The sequence below is a fragment of the Saimiri boliviensis genome, chromosome 3 (assembly GCF_048565385.1).
Source record: "Saimiri boliviensis isolate mSaiBol1 chromosome 3, mSaiBol1.pri, whole genome shotgun sequence".
Taxonomy (NCBI): Eukaryota; Metazoa; Chordata; class Mammalia; order Primates; family Cebidae; genus Saimiri; species Saimiri boliviensis.
Window position 1 is genome coordinate 127677930 of NC_133451.1, and position 21615 is coordinate 127699544.

General features: G+C 33.7%; 1 protein-coding gene across 5 annotated transcripts in view; it reads left to right on the forward strand.

Moving 5' to 3' along the window:
- Positions 1-6120: 6120 nt before the first annotated feature.
- The window catches only part of FSTL5 (follistatin like 5), a 790158-nt gene continuing 774663 nt past the window's right edge, over positions 6121-21615 (forward strand). For 2 of the 5 annotated variants that reach the window (XM_074396781.1, XM_039479107.2), the window contains exon 1: positions 6121-6881. The gene's annotated coding sequence lies outside the window, so the exon portion shown is untranslated. The remainder of the gene's footprint in view (positions 6882-21615) is intronic. The other 3 variants (XM_039479105.2, XM_039479106.2, XM_074396780.1) reach the window with 2 other exon arrangements.

Genomic DNA, 21615 nt, shown 5'->3' on the forward strand with positions numbered 1-21615 from the left:
ACAATACATCTGATTCATGTAATTGATTATTTCTAATTTTAAAAATTTAGCCAACAATATTATTTATTACTGTGGCACATAAATATAATTCTAGGGTTAATATCACAGAAACAGATAAGATTGAGTTGTAAAGTATTTCTTGAATTAGCCAATACATTTAGGGTTTGCTGCTTTTACTATAATTTCAATCTTTTTTTTTACAGTGTTGCTATTAGCAGAGTGTACTTAGAGTCCTATTAATTGATGATATTTTAAGTATGATTACTACTTCTAGATTTTTTAACATTGAAGTTAATTCATAGAAAACAAATGATACTTAAATATATTTGTTATATAAATCTAGCAAAATGCAACTATGTTCTTATCTCACCAAGTTTAGTTTATAAGGTGTTATATGCGGATTTTTTTTCTAAGCCAAGGAACAAATGATTTACTTACAGGCTTATGTCCATATCTTCCTAATGAGGATATCTTAAATTGTGAAGATACATAGCTCTATAATAACAATTTTTACTTCTTATTTAATTATATTTATAATAATAATAATAATTATTATTATTATTATTTGAGATGTGGTCTTGCTTTGTTACCTAGGCTGAAGTACAGTGACACTATTTTGGCTCACTGCAACCTCTACCTCCCGGGTTTAAAAAGTTTTCCTTCCTCAGCCTCCCGAGTAGCTGGAATTACAGGTGCCTGCCACCACACCTGGCTAATTTTTGTAATCTTTTTAGAGACAGGGTTTCACCATGTTAGCCAGGCTGGCCTAGAACCCCTGACCTTGTGATCTGCCCGCCTTGGCCTACCAAAGTGCTGGGATTACAGGTATGAGCCACTGCACCTGACCCTTATTAATTTTTTCAATCAATTAATCATTTCTATCTATATTTTATAGAGCAATATTTATTGAATCTATTCATATGAGCTTAAGAATTCTGTGTATGGGCCGGGTGCGGTGGCTCAAGCCTGTGATCCCAGCACTTTGGGAGGCCGAGGCGGGTGGATCACGAAGTCGAAAGATCGAGACCATCCTGGTCAACATGGTGAAACCCCGTCACTACTAAAAATACAATAAAACTAGCTGGGTATGGTGGCGCGTGCCTGTAATCCCAGCTACTTAGGAGGCTGAGGCAGGAGAATTGCCTGAAACCAGGAGGCGGAGGTTGCGGTGAGCCGAGATCTCGCCATTGCACTCCAGCCTGGGTAACAAGAGCGAAACTCCGTCTCAAAAAAAAAAAAAAAGAATTCTGTGTATGGACATGTTAATACTTGCTAGCTCTTACTGAAAGTTAATTTCCGTTGTTTACAGACTAGTGTGGGAAAAAAAACAAACATTTTTACCAAGCCAAAACAGAAGGCAAAATACAGCTTGGGAGGAAACTCATAGTAGTATTACTTGGAAACCAGAAAGAGGGTGTCTATAAAGTTGACAACTAAATAAAAGAATACAAAAATGCATGAAGACAAGAATAGTTAACACAAATCCGAGTCTGCTCAATCTGTATGTTAATGTTGATTCCCCATGATGTGGCCATAAAAGGGGCAAGTTTTTCTCCTTAAACTAAGAAGATGAAACTTACAACATTACATGAAGAATCTACATTTTTCATGGAAAATAAAACAGGGCTCATTGTCTTTGCACCTTCAGCATTCAATGCATACTCTGATTCTGCAGTCATCCTTTAAGTGGCCAGTTACTGCAATTCTGAATGCATTTTGACCCAAAATTATTGATTACAATGAGCAAATCTATTATTTAAAGCCAAATCTAGGTTTCTGTATTAAATATGGTAGGTTTTAGCTTTCCTGTTAAGCAACACTTATTAAACCATGTTATATCTTTCTCCAATTAATATTACCTCAATAAATATTGATATCAAACAATTTCTTAAACCTGTAACTTTTATTCATATGATACATTTGTCCTGGTTATGGTAGAATTTGAGAAGCCTATTCACACAGTAAAAACTAATGTTTATATGTGCATTAATTTGATAATTAATGGGGTAGAATAGCAAAGAGTTATAGTCAACTTTTAGCCTGGTATTTCTGAAAAAGTCCTCTACTCCTTTGTGAAATGTGCCATTTTGATGGTGGATTTATAATTACAAATAATATGTTAATGTAGGTACTAGCAAGAAAAGACCTTTCACAGTAGTCTTGATTAAATTTAACGATCTTGTCCAAAGTTACCAAAATGCTTATGCTACAATATATTATAGAGAAGAAAAAATAAACAATACAATCTCAATTTTGACATATATTGAGATTTCAAATAATCCAAATTAAACTAACTGAGACTTAAAATTAAACTGATACAATCTCATGAAAAGTACGTAGTTCATTGTAAATGCTGCTTAGATCAAATACCCGCATATGCATAATGATATAGTGTTAATTTGCAGCTTTATTTATTAGTAGTGAGTTTTAAATTTATATATTTTAATGTTTATTTCCATAATTTTAAGAGAACATATTTGAAAATCCTCCTTAGTATAACCTACCTACACACACACACACACACACACACAAATGTGTTTAAGATCACAGTTTAGAATTAGCTAAGAAATTTAATATAAATGTATTGTATGAACATTTCGTTCAGTAACAACATATTATATTTAGATGTCCTTTAGCCCAGTAGACATACAACTAATAGACATTTTAAATAGAACATTAAAATGAAATAAAACATAGATGAAGAGCCTGAAAGTGCCCAAGGGAGCAACAGATAGAAAGTAGGAAGGTAAGAAAATAATGGAAGTAAAGAAGCATGAAAGAAAAAGGAAACAAAAGTATATATTTCAAATATCAAATATACAAGTCATGTTGTATACGATATATATATGTGTGTATATAAAATTTGGAATCACTATAAAAAGGTTAAAAAGAAGGAGCAGAAATTAGTTTTTGGCCATAGATTGGTTCATAGCAGCTAATGGTTAAATGCAGCATCTACTCTTTAAAAAACTTTATGTACATATGCGTTATCAGGAGAAAGCACAATCATGTATAAGCTCATATTTCAGGGATGTTGAGTTCTCTTAATCATGTTAGTGCTTATGTCGAATCATTTTGCTCTCTTTTATTTAAAAAAAAAAGATTATTTATAGCTATCAGTTTTTTTCTGGCTCTGCTTTATTTTGATCCCCAAAAACTAAGCATGAAAATTACCTAGCAAAAAGTGTATCTTTACTTTTCAAAATAAGCATGTTCTCAATTACTAGCAAACCTTCTCATAATTGATTCAAAAAGAAATATTAACAAAACATACACTGTTGTTTTCTTTATTTATAATTCTAATGTACTACAAATGCATTAAAATAATTATAATTTGAAAAGGAGCTTGTAAAATTTGATGATACTACAGAAGCCCCAAAATATGCACATTCGCAAGACAACATTACAATGTGCTTCATAATTTCTGTGTATTACAGTCTAATATGTTCATGTAAATAACCTAAATTAAAATCCTTCAGTAGATGTTGGTCATCCAGCTTTAAAGAAGTTCTCCTCAAGCATGCTTGCTTAATTTTTAGCCATCTTTTCAGTGCCAATTTGCAACTAAAAATCCATCTAACCACTTTCGCATGCCTTAAATTTTATTGTTGCTTTACAATTACTTTAAATATCCTGAACAGTAACTATATCTGTGACTATATGAGAGATTATTGCAATATGCTTATAAAATAAATGAATGCTTTAACTGGTCTATTTTGCCTTCTTTTAGTTTTAACCTGGGTGGATAAAATTTATTTTTTGACCTCTCTTTGCCTCATAGTTGATCTTAGCCACTCTTCCCCTCTCCCCACCGCCCAACTTAATTACATGAAGATATCATTTTCACAGGCTTAGTAACCAGATGCCAATTTATCCCATTTAGGGGAAAAATTCTTAAGCTTTTAAATTCTAATATAAAATTTTAAATTCTAATATAGAAATTTCTGAAGTTTTGAAGTCTAATATAAAATGACAGAATGACAAGCATATAATGAGTTTTAGAGGCAATGGGATAACCTACATATTTTACAAATGATGAGTGTGATGAAAAGGTTTAAATAACTTGCCCTCAGTCACATTGCCATTTAGGACAGAACAAAACCACGAGTGCCCTAGGAGAATATTCTCAATGCTTTTCTGCATGTTTTCATCTTTGTTCTTGCTTGCCAAAATGGCTCTTTTCCTTTTGTTTTCGTTTCTTTCTTTATTCTGTCTCTCTCTTTTTAAAGACAGTTAAAAAATGAGAAAATGATCTGCCTTTCCTTTCCATCTTTGAAAGGAAGGTTTGTTTTCCAGTTTTATTCCCTCAGGCTTTTCAATAATATTATGACTGCTTTAATTGAATTCATAGCCCAAAACGTTATGATCACTAGAGTAAACTGAAAAATAGTGTCCATTATACAAACAACATAGGTCTTGGTGGAATTTTATAAGCATACATAATGTACTTTACACATTGTTAAAGTGAACTATTAAGATTTCTCTGACATTTTGGCACATTGGCATGAAGCAGACCAGTGTGCTATGTGATGTTCTCAAAAGAAGCATATCATGGGTACGAAAGCCTAAGTTCAAGTTATGCAGTTGGCTCCATTGAAATAATAATTGTGCAACACCCACCTGACCCCACAGATCATCTTCCTGCCCTATCATGGTGTCTGCCACCTTTATTAAAATGACTTTGGGAATTGAAGCACTCTTAATACATTCATGTGTATCTGTGCAAAAAGTCACGGCATTTGACACTTACATATAAATGTAAAATCAGTAACTGTCTGAGAAAACAAAAACATTGCAGATAACCCAAAATGCAGCAATCATAATCAAGGTGTGTTGGAGAAATACTACTGCGGGTTGTACGTTCAGAATAGAAACTGGCAATTTCTGGAATAAAGCCACAGAGAAAGGTTTCTGTGGGTGTGAATCAGGATTAAAAAAAGTTCCTTCCCTCAAGCAAAAACATCATAGCTTTTTTTCCTCTATTTTTTTTTTCTTATTTAAGTCACTAGAAAGAAGGAGTTTAGGGGTATTGGTCCACAAAGTAAATATATCTCCCCAAATAACTTCTTAATATTACAGAAAACAAAATTTATTATTTCTCCTGATGGGGAATAAACAAGTGTATTCATTGGATTGGAGTCTGTGAAAATGCTTGTGAGTGGATCCAGTGCTAGATTATGTCAGATTCCTGGGGTCTGATGACACATATCAGTATATATGCATTCTGGTGGAAAACAATATGTGAATGCTATGAAATTTTTTGAATAAACAACCCTTTTTTATTAAACATGCTTTATCCAACTTAAGAAAATTTAAGCTTAGTTTTAAATATCCACTTCTCTGTACAAATAAGTCATAATAGCTCTAGGTGGGACATGTACATGGAATGTGAATAATCACCCTTCTGGATGATTGATTGCTTCAGTTCACTGAAAGTATTTGTTTATAAGTTTAAGCAATCTGTGGAATTTGGCATGACAGGCCCCCTTTCTCTTGCTTTCAAGGCCTTTAGAGCCTCACTGGGAGAAGAAATATCACATATACTGAGAAAATTGCTAAAGGCTATGTAATGCTTCCAGCATATCCCATCTTTCATAGAACAATTGATATATTAGACATAATAAATATTGCATAACCTTCAGAATTTTGGCAGTGGAAGTAGAAGCTGATAACTTTCACTTTTTATTATTAAATTAATTTTCTTTTAACTCTGGAATCTCCAAGTCTATACAGTTTGAGGATATATTTAAATCATGATAATGAATAGGGAAGGTTCTGTCGGTTTTATAGGAACGCATATGTAGTCTCATATGTACTATGGAGCGCTTTCAGGTTTTCTCCCAGTGCTCAAGCATTTTTTTTTTTTTTTTTTTTTTTTCCAGGCAAGTTTCTGCAGCAGTGACTCCCTCCAGCGGTTCCGTGAATCCAGGGAAGGGAGCAGGAACACCAAATACACAGGCGTTCAAATAACCAAATGGCAGGGAGAGGCAGCAAAGTTTGGCCAGGAAGAGCAAAAGGATCGGAGATGTTTTCAGGGACGGCTGAACAGATTCATTCCATTTCTCCGTCTCCTCCCCACCGCCTCCCTCTCGGTCCTCTCCACGCTCCGCTGCCCCTCTCTCCGCCCCGTCTTCCTTCCAGAGCTGTGCCCGCAGCGATCTCTGGAGTGCGCAGAAACGGCAGTCCCAGCGAAGGCAAAGGCTCCAGCGCCGCCAAAGCGTTTAGTTTCTACTGGACTGGTTGAGAATACATCTTGAAGTCCAAAGATGCCCACGCTGACCTTAAGCCTGGATTTTGTCGCCTCGATTGCCGCAGCTGACCCCAGCAGAAGCCCAGTCAAGGGGGCGGCCCCTCACCTCTCTGCGAGTTGATATGCAAAACAGTTACGTCAGATGGTGGGGGCGGGGCACCCCCGGGTTGAGTGGCAGCAGCTCCTGCCTCGGGAGGAGGAGCGAGAATCAGCCTGGTTCAGTGACTGAGACAAACTGGAGGTGAGAGACGCTGGTACTGTCCACTGTGCTGTCGGTGCTGAATCTGAGACGCGAGCGGACCAGTTGCTCCAGCACTTGGAGGCAACGCCCTCTTGCACCCTCTGTGGGACCCGCTTCGCAAACAGGACCCATATCAACTTGACAAAGGAGTGTGGTATCGGACGTGGGAGAGAGTCCTCTGTTTGCCACCTGGGCGCTCATTCAGGCGTGACTTTGGAGATTTCTGTAGTTTTAGAACAAACTATTTTGTTTTGTTTTGTTTTTCACCCGGCTAAGAGGATCTTTTTAGTTTTTGTTTTCTGGTTTTTTTTTTTTTTTTTTTAATTGTGATTTATATTTCCACAGCGTTTAGGAATCTTTCTGGGGGACTTTTGTGACTGTTAAGATAAGGTAAGAAAAAGAATATTGTTATAAATGATTACAAGCGGGGGAGAAATACAGACTGCTATACAAAAATTCTAAAACAAGTTATACTTATTTTTATAATTTGAAATTGGACTTTTGGCAATGATTGCAAAAATATTTTAGTAATTACTATTATTATTATTACAAAATCAACTGTTAGTGATTATGCACTAAATTCTAGAGGGGAAGTTTGAGAGCTTTGATTTTTTGTGAAGTTAATGTCATCATGTTATGTCTTGCTTTATAAATATAAATATTTTAGAGCAATACTTCCATCAGGGTTCAAGGGATAAGAAGCATTCAAGAAAATCCCCAAATATATAAGAAAATGATGTTAAATAAATCAACCAGCAAGTTGTTTAAAACAAATATAATCTAATAATTATTTGAATGGACTAATCTCTGGTTAATCATCAATATTATTTCCTATATCTAAAGCATAGACTTCAAAGTGAAGAGCTCTTTAAACATTTTTTGGAAGGGAAGAGGTAGAGACAGGAACAATTATATCATGCTGGGTCCATTTACATATGTTGTTATGCAGTAGATCCAAATAAAACTTACGAAACTCAGTCTCTGAGAATTCCACACCCCAAGGTCATGTGTATTTCCAAGTTGGGGGCTGTTTGTTCTGCTATTGACTAGTAAATGTCATCCTCTTGCCACCCCCTCAGGTTAGAGGTGGATATAAATTGGAAGCTCTGATTTAATAATACAGTATTAGTTTGTATTACAGTTGCTTGTGCTGTTGGTAATTGAATGGAACTGGGAAGCATGGGCTGAGAAAATGTCTCACTATTTCAGCAATGTTTAACCTCTTGCATGCTTAACAGAGAGCTTTTCTCTACTTAGAAGATTTTCTTTTGAGGCTATGTTCCTTTTGTCAATTGGCTGTGTGTTCTGGGTGTGTACAGAGAAAGAATTCAGTGTGGAAAACGACTGAACAGTACTTCTCATAGTGAGCAATTATTAAATGATAGAAGTTTATCCTGTGCTCTTTGTATTTCTTATTACTATTCATGACTTTATTTGACAGATGTGATGGTTTGCCTGATAAATGGAATTACGGTCTCTCATTTATGTTATTGAGTGACATTAGATTAAGTATAAATGATTGCTGGAAAAGCATGGGGGTGGGGGTTATTTTCTTTAAATTCCAGAGAGAGAGAGAGTTTAGGTTGCAAGTACACATCCAATATTAATAGGAATGAGTTAAAAATAATGCTGTTTTATAATTAATAAGTATTATTCAACAGATTAGAGCTATGTTTTTCAGCAGGAGTACACTAAGTTAAGTTTAAATATTTGTATATTTCAAAATATCATAAAATATCTACTCTAGTTGCATTAGAGCTACTAGGATGAACTTTAGCTTTAGAATTTCATGATTTAAAGTAAGCCCTCTAGGTAGGTATTTTTCATTTTATTTACTACACATTCCTACAAGAGAGTGATTGCCACAAGAAATGCATATTGTTGCAAATACTAGAGGTCAAATGTAAATCTTTTTAAGTTATTCACATCTTTTACCCTAAACAGATATTCTTTGTAGGATTCATGTCAGTCATGTGATCTTAAACTAAATATTCATACAAATTTTGAAAGCCTGGATTGGGTAGAAAGGCAAAACAGAATATATAAAACTCTGAGCTAGGAAATTTATACAACATAATCTCCTTTAAATACACAAAGAATCGTTCTTTACTATTACAAATTTTGAAATGTTCTTGTTAAAACTAATTATATTGGTATAAATATTTAGACTGTGAAATTTCTAACAGAATTATGGCTTATTTTATTTTCTATTTTATTTATTATCTTGAAACATTAATATATATCTTAATTTTATAGCTTATTTGAAAGGCAGTATAATATGTAAACATAGTATTTATTCAAAATGCATCTGAGTGTGTGTGCATCTGACTTCCGTTTGCACAAAGTTTTCCAAGATATATGTCTTTACTCAAGTATAAACATTTACCTGGAAGTACCAATATCTGGAATTCTTTCAGACGAAATTTAGTGTTTCATCTAACACTAACATAGCTGAACACTAAAGTCAAACTAAGCTACTGGCAATACTAATCAAAGGTTGAGTTGATGAGACAATAAATTTTAAATGTTAGAATCATTTTTTTTTCTGATTTTTCTATACATTTAGCTTTTGTACCTTAGACCTGAAATAAGTTAAACTGGATTCCCACCATAAGTCCAAATTTAGCATATAGGGGACACTATTTAAATGCAGAACAAGATTCCCACTGAAACTAATAAAATTGCCAACTTTAAAGACACTTATGAAAGGTATTCAAATGTGGTGGCCCCTTAGTAAGTCTTTGATCCACAAAGAAATGACCATATTTTGGAGTTACAATGAATTCATGTAAAACATAAAGGACTATTCAGCAACACAACACTGGATGGCTTGTTAAGATATTAACTCATTTCATTACAGACACGTTGCAAATATATGCAGCACTGTTTGCACAGCAATGATGAACTTCTTAAAGTCTATAGAAAATTATTAAAATAATTTAATTACATATTACATGACATACTAGGTTTGTCTTTCTTGTTTCTCAACCTCATAAGGTTCATCAATCGAACAAAAAGAAATTGAGTCAAAAATGAAATTTGTAAATAGATTGTTTCTCCTTACAAATAAGATGAATTCCTGTTTATGTTTTGTGAGATTTAAGATGAGGGTGGATCAATTTGGAGCTTCCGTTATCAAGGCTATATACGCTTTATTTTTCTTTCTTTTTTTTTTTTTTCTTTTTTGGTTTTCCATTTACTAACATGGGCAATAGAGAAATACTGGTCTTAATTACTCTAAAAATTTTGAAAAAACTTTAAAAATATCATTTAAAATAATATTTAAGTAGTTGTTTGCCTACTAATTTATTGATAATTTTCTTTGAATAATGACCATTTAAAAAATAATATTAAAATCTTGTTTATCAATGAGACCTAAAGGTCTTGAATGGCATCTATTAGTCCTTCATACTTGCCCCAAATTGCCATATTATCTCTCACATTTTTTACTACTTAATATATTATGAAGCTCCAAAGACTCTTGTGAAATAATAAGCTAGAAAAAATACTTCCTGTTGTTAGATTAATTCTAACAGTCAAGTGACCAATTATCCTTTACCAAACAGACGTAATCACCTTCTGCTTCAACACCTCCAATGCCTTTTGGGCATAGTCTGCTTAAGGTTAGCTGTAGAATAGCTTGTGGAAATATCCTAATTTTCCAATTAAATCGGTAACCATGCAGAAAAGCAATTGGTCCCTTTGTGTTTTAAATCATCTTAGTATTGAGGAATTAATATTATTATAATGGATGGAATCATGTTTTGATAAACTCAGAGTTCCAATGGGTTTTCTGAAAGGGGATGAATTAAATAATAGTATAAGTATTTGAGACAATTAGAGTGTGTGTGTATGAATATATGTATGTACATATACATTAACACATATATGTATATACACTTCTATATGTAAATTCTACTCTACAGTGAACATGCAAGAGGTATGACCTAGAACATGCAAGTTAAAGACATGCTACTTAATACAAAATAATTTAAATAATAAGCTGTAATACAATATATAACTTTTAGGGGCAAATTTGTCTTTTAATTTCTGTTATTTTTTTATTTTGGCTAGAATGCTTGTGCACATACCAGTTTATTTGGCATGAAAATGACATTTAGAACCTGTGATGCTGATTGGCAAGGAAAAGAACAACCGAAAATGAAAATTTACCAGGAATAAAAAACAAAATGGATGTGTGCATAATGAAGAGTTTATAGCATCACATTAATTATGAGAAAATATGAGTTCTGATGAAGGATTTGAAACTTACTGTCTATAAAAGTAAAACATCAGGTTTACCTCCTACAAATCTTCAGGTAGTAAGCCATACCCCTTTGTGGAACAGAGCCTGGATATCCCTGCACATAACATATTTTTATTCCTTGTTTATTAATGTTTTCATGCATAGATGTGGCGAAATAGGAGAACGATTTCATTCTGAACTTTCTTGGTTTAAAATCAAGTAGTTAATATTAATTTAACGTGGCTTTTCACATCAAATTATGTAACTCTCTAAAGCAAAGTGGTTGTTTACTGAGTTCATTTGCAGGTCAATACATAAAATATTATTTCAACTCATAACTAGTTCACCTCACAACTAACAATTCTAAAGCAAACAATTTAAAAATACGTCTTCATTAAGTTGTATTTAAACATATATTGTAATAGCGAAACTTACTTTACTGATGTATTTTTCTCTGTTAATATAGCACCAAGGTAGCAATTAAGACATACACACAGTAGCAATTAGAACATACACACTTGAACTGTGTTCCCCAAAGATGATGATGAAATGGAAGTAATTTACCGTTGTTAGTTGGACCATGCCCACGAAAAACATTAAGTACTGTTTTACTGTCTCTTGAGTTATTCTTATGTTTTAAAATTCTAAAACCCTAAAAGTAAAAGTCCTTACATGGAAACACAAATGCCTACCTGCCCTCTGCCGCTTTTCTAAGAGCCCCAGCAACGGCTGTGGCTCCACGGTCAGTCAGACTCTGAGCTGCCTCACTTGGGTTTAAAGAGTCTGGGCCTTCATATTTCTTAAGAAAAAGAGCCGGTGGGTTTCTACTAGTAAAAAATATTTATTGCTTCATAATGGAGTGCCTACTGATACTTTGCCATTTGGTCTTTGATCCTGGATTTGCTTTTTCATCTGGGAAGAGGAATAAGATAGACATAGTAACCACTCAAAGTATTAATAGGTATTCATATGTATTTATTGATATCAGGCTATTTTACCCATATTAATTCATGTAACATTTACGTGGCTTTGAAAATATTGATATTATTCTTTTCTTAATTATTCACATTAATTTGAGAAAGCAAAAACTCATATCAGGTCTCCACACCACTGTATCTTGTGGTCACACAACTAGGAATAGGTGACTTAGGAAATCAAACCAAGTTTACAAGCTACACTATACATGTCCAGTACCTCTATTTAAATCAAAAGTCCAATTAGCTATGTCATTTTCAAAACTAAGCTTTTTAACTGTGATAATTTCTTTGCTACATATAAATGTCTCTTATTTCCCAAAGACTATTCCTTAAGTCATTGAAATTATTTTATAGCCTATATTCTTTAGTATATACACTTTAGAATGCATAATACCAAAGACCTTAAAGAGTTTTTCCTCTGTATTTAATGTTATAAAGATGCTACATTAATTGATGTCATAGAATATTCAAAATATTAGCACCACCCAATGTTTCCCTTGGCGCCTCAAACACCATAAGAAACAATAGAATAGAGTAGTTAATGTTTCCTAGGAATTAAAATTGTTTTTCTTGTTTCCCTTAAAAGTCCAGTAGAAGATCAAATTCAAACACTTGGTGAAATTTAGACCATTTTGAGCAATCAGCATTTGTAGTATCAACTGCTATTCACATATAATCCTTAAGATAGACTGGATAGGGAAAATGTGGTACATATACACCATGGAATATTATGCAGCCATCAAAAACGATGAGTTCACATCCTTTGCAGGGACATGGATGAACCTGGAAACCATCATTCTCAGCAAACTGACACAAGAGCAGAAAATCAAACCCCGCATGTTCTCACTCATAGGTGGGTGTTGATCAATGAGAACACATGGACACAGGGAGGGGAGCACTACACATTGGGGTTAGTTGGGGGGAAATGGGGGAGGGACATGGGGGTGAGGAGGTGTGAAGAGATAGCATGGGGAGAAATGACAGATACAGGCGAGGGGACGGAAGGCAGAAAACCACACTGCCATGTGTGTACCTATGCAACAATCTTGCATGTTCTTCACATGTACCCCAAAACCTAAAATGCAATTAAAAAAAAAGATTAGTTAGCTACTAAAATTTTGAATAGTCTATGAGATTAAATCAAGATTAAATAAAATAATCAAAACAAATGTCTAGATTTGAGGCACAATACCAAGGGATTAATCTAAGGTGGGCTCTTGAAGGCTTTGGAAACATTAAATACTTTATTCTATTGTTTCTAATTATATTTGAGGTAAAAGGAAATAGTGGCCACTAGCTGTTGCTCTTTGTTTTCATACGCATTTAGGGTGGCAGAAAGAGAAGAGGTAACTGCTGTTTGCAGTAATTATAACACAGCTTCCAGAGGAGCCAGAAAGTTGCATCAGACTCCCTACTGAATCCTCATTATACAAGTTCTTGTTGTCTTTACTAAATGGATCCCAAAGGAGATAGAAAAGTTTTATTTTGTTAAGAAAGTTTAACTTTAAAATGGAAAGCATATAGGGCCTTTGATTTAATATTTTACATATTGGTTAGCCATAATTAATGTTTCACTTTTGACATGAAGCCTGGCATAAAAGCTTTTAATCTTGAAATTTTTGTGAAATTGTGTATACTATTTGTTGAATTCATTGCTCCTCATTCTCTGTGGAGCCCTGGGAAGTCCATTCACTCTAACAGCTACAATAATCATCTCTTCACAGATATTCTCCAAATCTGTAGCTCTGACCCAGATCTGAAGTCCATTAATGTATTTACAAAGGTGTTTTGGACATTTTAACTCCGATTTCATGGTGACAGCACAAACCCCATGAACTCATGAGCTCATCCCTAACATGATCCCCTATTCTATTTTTTTCTGCCATTCAGTTAATGGCAAATTCTCTTTCAATTTTCTCTGGTCTAAAAATCTACAGATATTTAAAAATTACATCATTCTTCCTATATAATATGCAGCCGGTACACAAGTTTTAACATCCCTCGCTTTATCGTGTAGCTTTATGTGATTCCCAATTCTTTATTTTTTCTCTTATCATTTTGACCTTGACCCAGACTGCCCAAACTGAGACAGAATTATTTTGACATCATTTACACTAGTGTCTCTTATTCCTGTTTCTTCCTGCTGTAATAATAATTAATGAGATAAAATTTCTGGTGATTCATAATATGCCATGGATAGCCTTAAGCATTTATAAAAAGAGTTTCATTTTATATGCAAAGTAGATACAGGAAACCCATCTTTTTTAAAAAAAAGTTAATTTATTTTTCAACTTTCATTTTAGACTCGGGATATATGTGTATGTCTGTTACATAGAGGTTTGGGGTATGAGTTATCCCGTTACCCAGGTACTGAGCATAGTACCCAATAATTACTTTTTCAGCCGTTGCCTCCCTCTTACCTCTCCCCTCTTGTAGTCTCCAGTGTTTGTTATTGTCATCCTTATGTCCATCTGTATACAACATTTAACTCCCACTGATAAGTGAGAACATGGGGTACTTGGTTTTCTGTTCCTGTGTTAATTTGCTTTGGATAATGGTCTTCAGTCACATCCACATTGCTATACAGGACATTATCTTGTCCTTTCTTGTGGCTGCATAGTATTACATGGTATTAATGTACCATATTTTCTTTATCCAGTCTACCACTGATGAACACCTAGGTTGAATTCATGTCTTTACTATAGTGAATGGTGCAGCAATGAGCGTTCCAGTACATGTATATTTTTTGTAGAATGATTAATTTTCTTGTGGCTATATACCCAGTAATTGCATTATTGAGTCAAATTGTAGTTCAGTTTTAAGTTCTTTGAGAAATCTCCAACCTGCTTTCCACAGTGGCTGAAGTAATCTATATGGCGACCAACAGCGTATAAGACTTCACTTCTCTCTGCAGCCTCACCAGTATCCGTTGTTTTCTGACTTAATAATAACCATTCTGACTGGTGTGAGATAGTGTCTTATTGTTGCTTGACTTGCATGTCTCTGATGATTAGTGAACATTTTTTCATGTTTGTGTGTCTTCTGAAACCACATCTTAAGGTGTTGCCCACAGAGCTGAGACTCAGATCAAGTTTTGTCTGAAGTCAACTGCCTAATAAGATCCTAGTCTTTATGCCCTGCTCTTACAGATTTCGTATTTTCTCTGGATTTCTCTTGATAAAAATATGCTTTAAAATGCCACTGTGTTCAGAAATCATCACTAGATCTCTAATTTTTTCATTAAGTTGACACTCTGCTGCTTTAAAGATTCTTCTATTGGCTTCTACAGCCTGTAAGTAGTCAATCTGCTTTTCCATCTACTGGTATGTGAAATGCACATATGCAAAACAAAGAGAAGGTAAAATATAAAGCATAGAGTAGTTCTTTACCTCTATATAAACATAGTGTCCTGTCTGGACCCTTTAACTTTAAGGAATCCCAGTTTGTGTCCAACTCCCTCACATCCTGTCAAATGTTCTTATAGTGTGAGAGCATATTGTGCTCCAGTGTGATTCTCAGAGTTGCTGTACTTTTTGTTGCAGTAAATGTCATGTCGATGTCACCCTGGATCTCACCAAACTGTTCACTTTTTAAAAACATATGTATGTTTTCTGTTGTGAAGTACAAATTATCACAGACTTAGCTACATAAACATTTATTATCTCACAGTTTACATGAACTATAAGTCTGGGTACAGGTTAGCTAGCTCCTCTGCTCAGGGCCTCACCATCAAGGTTTCTGCCTGGGTTTTTACTTGAGGCTCAGGATCATTGGCTGGATTTGTTTCTTTGCAGCTCAGAACTCATGGAGACTTGTGTCTTCAAGGCCAGAAGAAGAATTAATCTGATTGTGTCTATTTCTGACCTCTAACCCCATTTTTAAAGGCTCACTTATCCAGTCAGGCCAAACTAGGCTAATCTCCCTTTGATATACACAAAGTCAACTGATTTGAGACTTAATCTTTAAATCCCTTCCTTTTTGCCATATAATGTGACCACAAGAGCAATAGCACATTACCTTTGCCATGTTCTATTGGCCAAAAGCAAGATATAGGTCCTGCCTATATACAAGGTGAGGTGATTATACAAGAGTATGTCATTGGGATTCATGCAGCATTCTGCCTAATGCACCTGGTTAAAGTTTTACTTAGACCTTAGTCTTTATTGCTTGAATGCCACTGAGCTCTTCTTTCTAACCCTAAATTTATGACCTATAACTGTGTAGTAGACAGTTTGGAGTTGCTTCTGGATTTTTTAATGTGTCGTAGGCTGTTCTTTCTAAATAATCCTTTTATAGGAAGAAGCCTAGAAACTTCTGTGTGTAAAAAAAAATGCATAGTTTAAAAAGTTTAAAATTACTTCATATATACGTAAATTAATTGATTCTCATTGGATTTTATTCTCATTTTATACTCGCTTTTACTACACAATGTTTTGTACATGTAGAACCATAGTAGCTTTATGCTGATGGATTTGGGTAATGGTTTTTGTTATTAGAGTTTGGTAATCTGCTGTGTTTTCCCATTCTTAACTTTGGTCTCTGCCTAACTGAGAACCACACAAAGAATATTTTATTATGACCTTATTGCATGCAACATGGACTATTTTCATGCAAATCAGAAACTTGTATTTAATATTATATGTATACTCCTTAACAGATAATGTAATAATTACATAGAAAGTGAGCATGACATTTTACACTTGCTATTTAGGAAAAGTGCAACAGATGTATTTTAGATTTACTTTTAAAAAATACTTCAACATTTAAAAAAAATGTCATGTTCCAAAGATCTTCAGAAGATTTATGTGCTATGGATAATTTTTTCTTGTTTATGTAGTCTAAAGATTAGTAAATTATTGGGCAATTACTTTTTACTAACGTTAATTATACAGAAAAAGCCATTGCACTTATATCTTTTACATAGAACTAAAAAAATTTCATCTTGACAAAAGCTAAATAAAAATAACTAAGTCATAGATAAATTCAATTTTTATTCTTTTATAGACAGTGCTTTTAACAGTATTATTAAGATTATAGCATTTTAGCTAGGTATGGTGACAAAAGCCTATAATCCCAGCACTTTGGGAGGCCAAGGTGGCCGGATCACCTGAAGTCAGGAGTTCAAGACCAGTCTGGCCAGCATAGTGAAACCCCATCTCTACTAAAAATACAAAAAAAAAAAATTAGCCAGCTGTGGTGGTGGGTACCTGTAATCCCAGCTACTTGGGAGGCTCATACAGGAGAATCATTTGAAACCAGGAGGCAGAGGTTGCAGTGAGCCAAGATTATGCCATTGCACTCCAGCCTGGGCAACAAAAGCAAAATTCAGTCTAAACAAACAAACAAAAAAAGATTCTAGTTATTTTAAGAGAAATAAATTACTTCAATAAATTTATTAAATACCTACTAGTTGCTGGGGTTGAGTAGAGAGAGACAGAGTACCTGCCCTACGCTCTCAATGGCAAGACAGACAATAAGCAAACTAGTAACACCAAAGTAAAATATAATGTCTGGCTTTGATAAGTATTCAGGTAAAAAGTAAAACAGGTAAAGTATTACTAAGGAGTAAGAGTGCTACCTAAGATAGGAATTATCATGTGTTCCAACTTCATGTCATTCTGAGGAACTCATTAAGTAGTTTCTGATTAACGTTAATATTCTTTATCATTCTAAAATGTGTGAATGTTTTATCCATAATAATAACTGAGAAAAGGTGATATTAGTAAGCCCCAGGGACTTTAAGAAAGAGCTTATCATCTAGAAAGAAGTCAATACATTTCAGGTGGGGCAATGTGGACTACTGAATATCTACTCACAAAATCGAACTTTATGATTACATAGTATCGATTCGATATAATGCCATAAAATCCTCTAGAATGAACTTCCATTTGTAAAATTCTATTCGGTCTTAAATGCCAAATTGTTGGCAAAAACCAGAAGACACATATCATGGAAAAAAAAAATTACTTTCTGTGGTTTTCTTGTTAATGAAAATTAGCTTTCATTTTTGTTTGGCACTACAGTGTATTTGAAATATGTTAATTAGATTATTTTCTTTCCACTTTTAAACATACTATACAGAGCACGTTGCAACTAAATTCTTGGAGTTAAAGCTGATTTCTGAGTATAAGTTTAGACCCTTTTAGCATTGTGCAGTTTATTTGTTTAGAACTTCACATTTTTTCATCGAAATTTTAAGTGTTCTAAAATGTATGTTCCTTTAAGGCAATGATTGAGTGAGCTGGTATTTATATCAGTGATTCATTATCCCAGACACTATGGCATTATTAGGGAAAGAGAAATGCTTAGAATGCTTTTTGGGTTTGTGCACATGCTTGAGAAACTACAGTGATGGTTTATTATTATGTAATTGCATTTTCTTTATTCAGATAGTGTGACATTGTTGGACTATGGAAGAAAAAAGCAAAAAAAGTAATAGTAATAAAAGTACATCTACACCTTTAGAAAATAAGTGGAAAAATTAAGTGAACACAATATCTCAATCCCTTGGCAGAATATCAAAAGTTAGTGCACTTACAAAGAAAATAAGACTTGAAAGAAATACATGAATTGTGCCAAAAATTTTCCTGAATTATTTCCTTGGTGAGAATTCTCATAAAGCTATAATTAATTGGGGTAAAAACAATTAAAATCTGAAGAGAAAGTTTCTAGAAAATGCTTTGCATGTACAGTCTACTTATTTGCAATTCATGACAACAACAATTTCAAATTAATACCCTCTGCAACTGTTTATTTTTCAGTCAGTGCCCTGTTTCTCTACATGTCCTGAGGCCTGAGAAAGTCGAAGCCCTTTCATTCAGTTTGTTTCCCTGTCTGTGCACAAATAGTACAATTTAACTGATAATGTCTGTAGTAGGACTGTGTGCCCAGCTGTGAAACCTGCTACAGATGTTAGCACTCTACTGGACTTCTAGTTAATTATACATGTTTTGCTGAACATCTCGCTTAAGTTAAAAATTGTCTAAAAATCAGCAGAGGGAGCTCAAGAAGGCATTAAGGATATTCCGATTCTGACCTTCTAGTGCCACTACGTTTTGCCTCAAAAAATAGTCTTCAGGTAGAGGAAATAAAGGTATTTTTAAGCACAAAATAACCTTTTGAAGTTGCAAAACTCAGAATTGTTTAAATGGAGAAGCCACACTGTCACTTTTAAAATTGCTGTGTCCTATTTATTATTGGCCTTAAATGGATTTGATTTATAAATGGACACTATGGAAATCCTGCTGTGTGATACTCAGGCTTTTACTGCCCCAGTTTTTAGATCTTAACACTGGGTTCTTGATCCAGAAAATAGAATGTGACAAGATGCCGAGTATACAAGAGACTTCTGTGAATCACCAGCAGGCTTAAATTCAACCTGTGGTAGTCATTAGAATACGGCAGGTCATATCCTAAAATTTTGCTGTTTAGTTCAACTGCAATGGACTTAACCATTATTTTTTGCTCTACTTCAGAACCTTTCAAACTTTTAAAACTGGCACAAAGTTAAAGCATATCAGTCTTCAGAAACTGTTAAACAGACAGAATGTTTACAGTTAGCAACTTCACACCAAGAGCCATGTCCCACATTTATATACCTCACATATTTGAAAATAAAAACTATCTCAAGTTATTTTTGATTGGGATGTTGTTATATGATTTTTAAACATCCTGCTTAAAATATAAAACCTATAAATATAAAATTTAAAAACTTTTTCCAATTAAATTTTTTTCTTTTTTTGTTTTTATCAAAGAGTATAATATATGTCTAATGATTCAGTTGAAAACCTCCATTGGAGCATTCTGGAAAAAGAAACAAAACTGTATTTCTAATGATTTGACATAACTTCATCTTGAGAGTGTTATTCATTCCTGATTTCATACTAAATTAATGGATTTCTCCATAATGGCATTTTTGTAATTGGTTGATTTTTTTCTCCATGAAATTTAAATTTAATAACAGTACATGTGATTTACTGAGATTACATGAAGCCAAATTTTAGTACAATTTGCTTATTTGGCATGCCGTTTTTATATAAATGTCTAGTTATCTACAAACTTTGGAAGTGTATGTTTGAAATTAAATTATGCTTTTATTATTATAAAGTTTTCTCAGAAGTTGAATTACGTGGTAAAAATCACATGATCACTTTTAAGTGATAGGAATAGCTATTATCGTATTATTTTTTAGGAGGATTAAATCTAGTAATGGTTGAGATATTATTTAACCATAGTGCTGGGTGTTACAATTTTGTTAAGAGTAAAAATGCACTCTGGATTTTTATTTACATTTACTTATTAGTGAGTGTGACATTTTAATGTTTTTTTCTTGTAGTAATTCTTCTGCTGTAACATTTATTTATATCTTTTGAGTGTTATCTTAAAAGAAACATAGCTTGATTGTAAAGTATCAATGAACATAGATGCCATAGAATAATAATAATTGTGTATTGAACAATTAATGTACTTCAGACACATTTCTAGACACTATTAAGTTATTTTGATAAAAGTTTAGAAGAGCTTTTAAGGTAGAACCAAGCTGAAATCAAGATTTCTGAGAGGTTACAGACTATACTGTCTCAGACAGGAAACACACATGTTTCTCTCTGGCTCAAAAGTCCCCAACGATCTCTGTTCTATATTAAGAACTCTGTGACTTTACTGTTATATTTTCCACGTAAATTGATTATTCTTCAGTGTGTAAAGTCTTCCTTAAAAGTCATTAGGCCCAGTATGTTTTTCTAGGAAGCACTTGGCATTCTCAAGTATGTAAATATTTCTTCCAAATATCTTATCTCTTGAATATCTACGATTCCAAACAAAATATATTATTCTGATATAATCCTGATTATCTAATATTATTTAAGACGTTCTAAACTGTTAGCAAAAACCAAAATTACCACTAATTAAAAACTTTCCTGATTTAGAGGAAAAATAAAACTAATTTTATTAATGTGGTTATATATCTGTTTTTCATTCAAGTCTTACCACTAAAAGGTAGAATAGTGAAACTTCTATTTCAGGCGTACTCCACATGTTTTATCTTAGTAGCAGATGTCAAACTGAACATAGTATTGAAACTGAGTTACAAATTAAGTAAAATCATAAGGTAGCATTTCTACCGGGAACAAAAATATTTTTTCAGAAGCCTGTTATATGTATATTTGTAGCTACATGTATATCTATAAAAATATTTTTTCAGAAGCCTTATATATATATATTTGTATCTATCTATATCTCTATCTATCTGCCTATATATGTAAATACATGTAGATTACAAATACATAGACAAATTGATTGAATCTACATTGACATTTTTATTTTTTGTATTTTCAGAGACAGAGTCTTGCTCTGTTACCCAGGCTGGAGAGTAATGGCATGATCATAGCTCACTGTAGTCTCTACCAACGGGGCTCTAGCAATCCATGAGGGGCTAATCCACATCAGCTTTTCAAGTAGCTGGAACCACAGACATGCAACAACACACAGATCTAATTTTTTTTTTTAATTTTTAGATTTATTTGTGGATGGGGGTCTCTCTATGTTGCCCATGCTGGTCTTGATCTCTAGGCTTGTGAGCCACCACACCTGGCTAAATTTAAAAAAATATATTTTTATATTTTGAAGAGTTTGTGGAGAAGGTCTCTCTATGTTGCCCAGGCTGGTCTTGAACTACTGCCTCAGCCTCTATTACAGGCTTGAGTCATCAAAGTGTTCTGATTACAGGCATAAGCCACTGCACCCAGATACATTGACTTTTAGTGAGTGGGAAGAATCTTCCATATGAGTTTCATTTCAATTAATACTCCCAGATTTGTTGATAATTCTAAACAGATAACATTCAACTACTTTGTTTTTGGGAGTGTTTTCAAAATAACTTTTCAATATTAAAACGCTATGG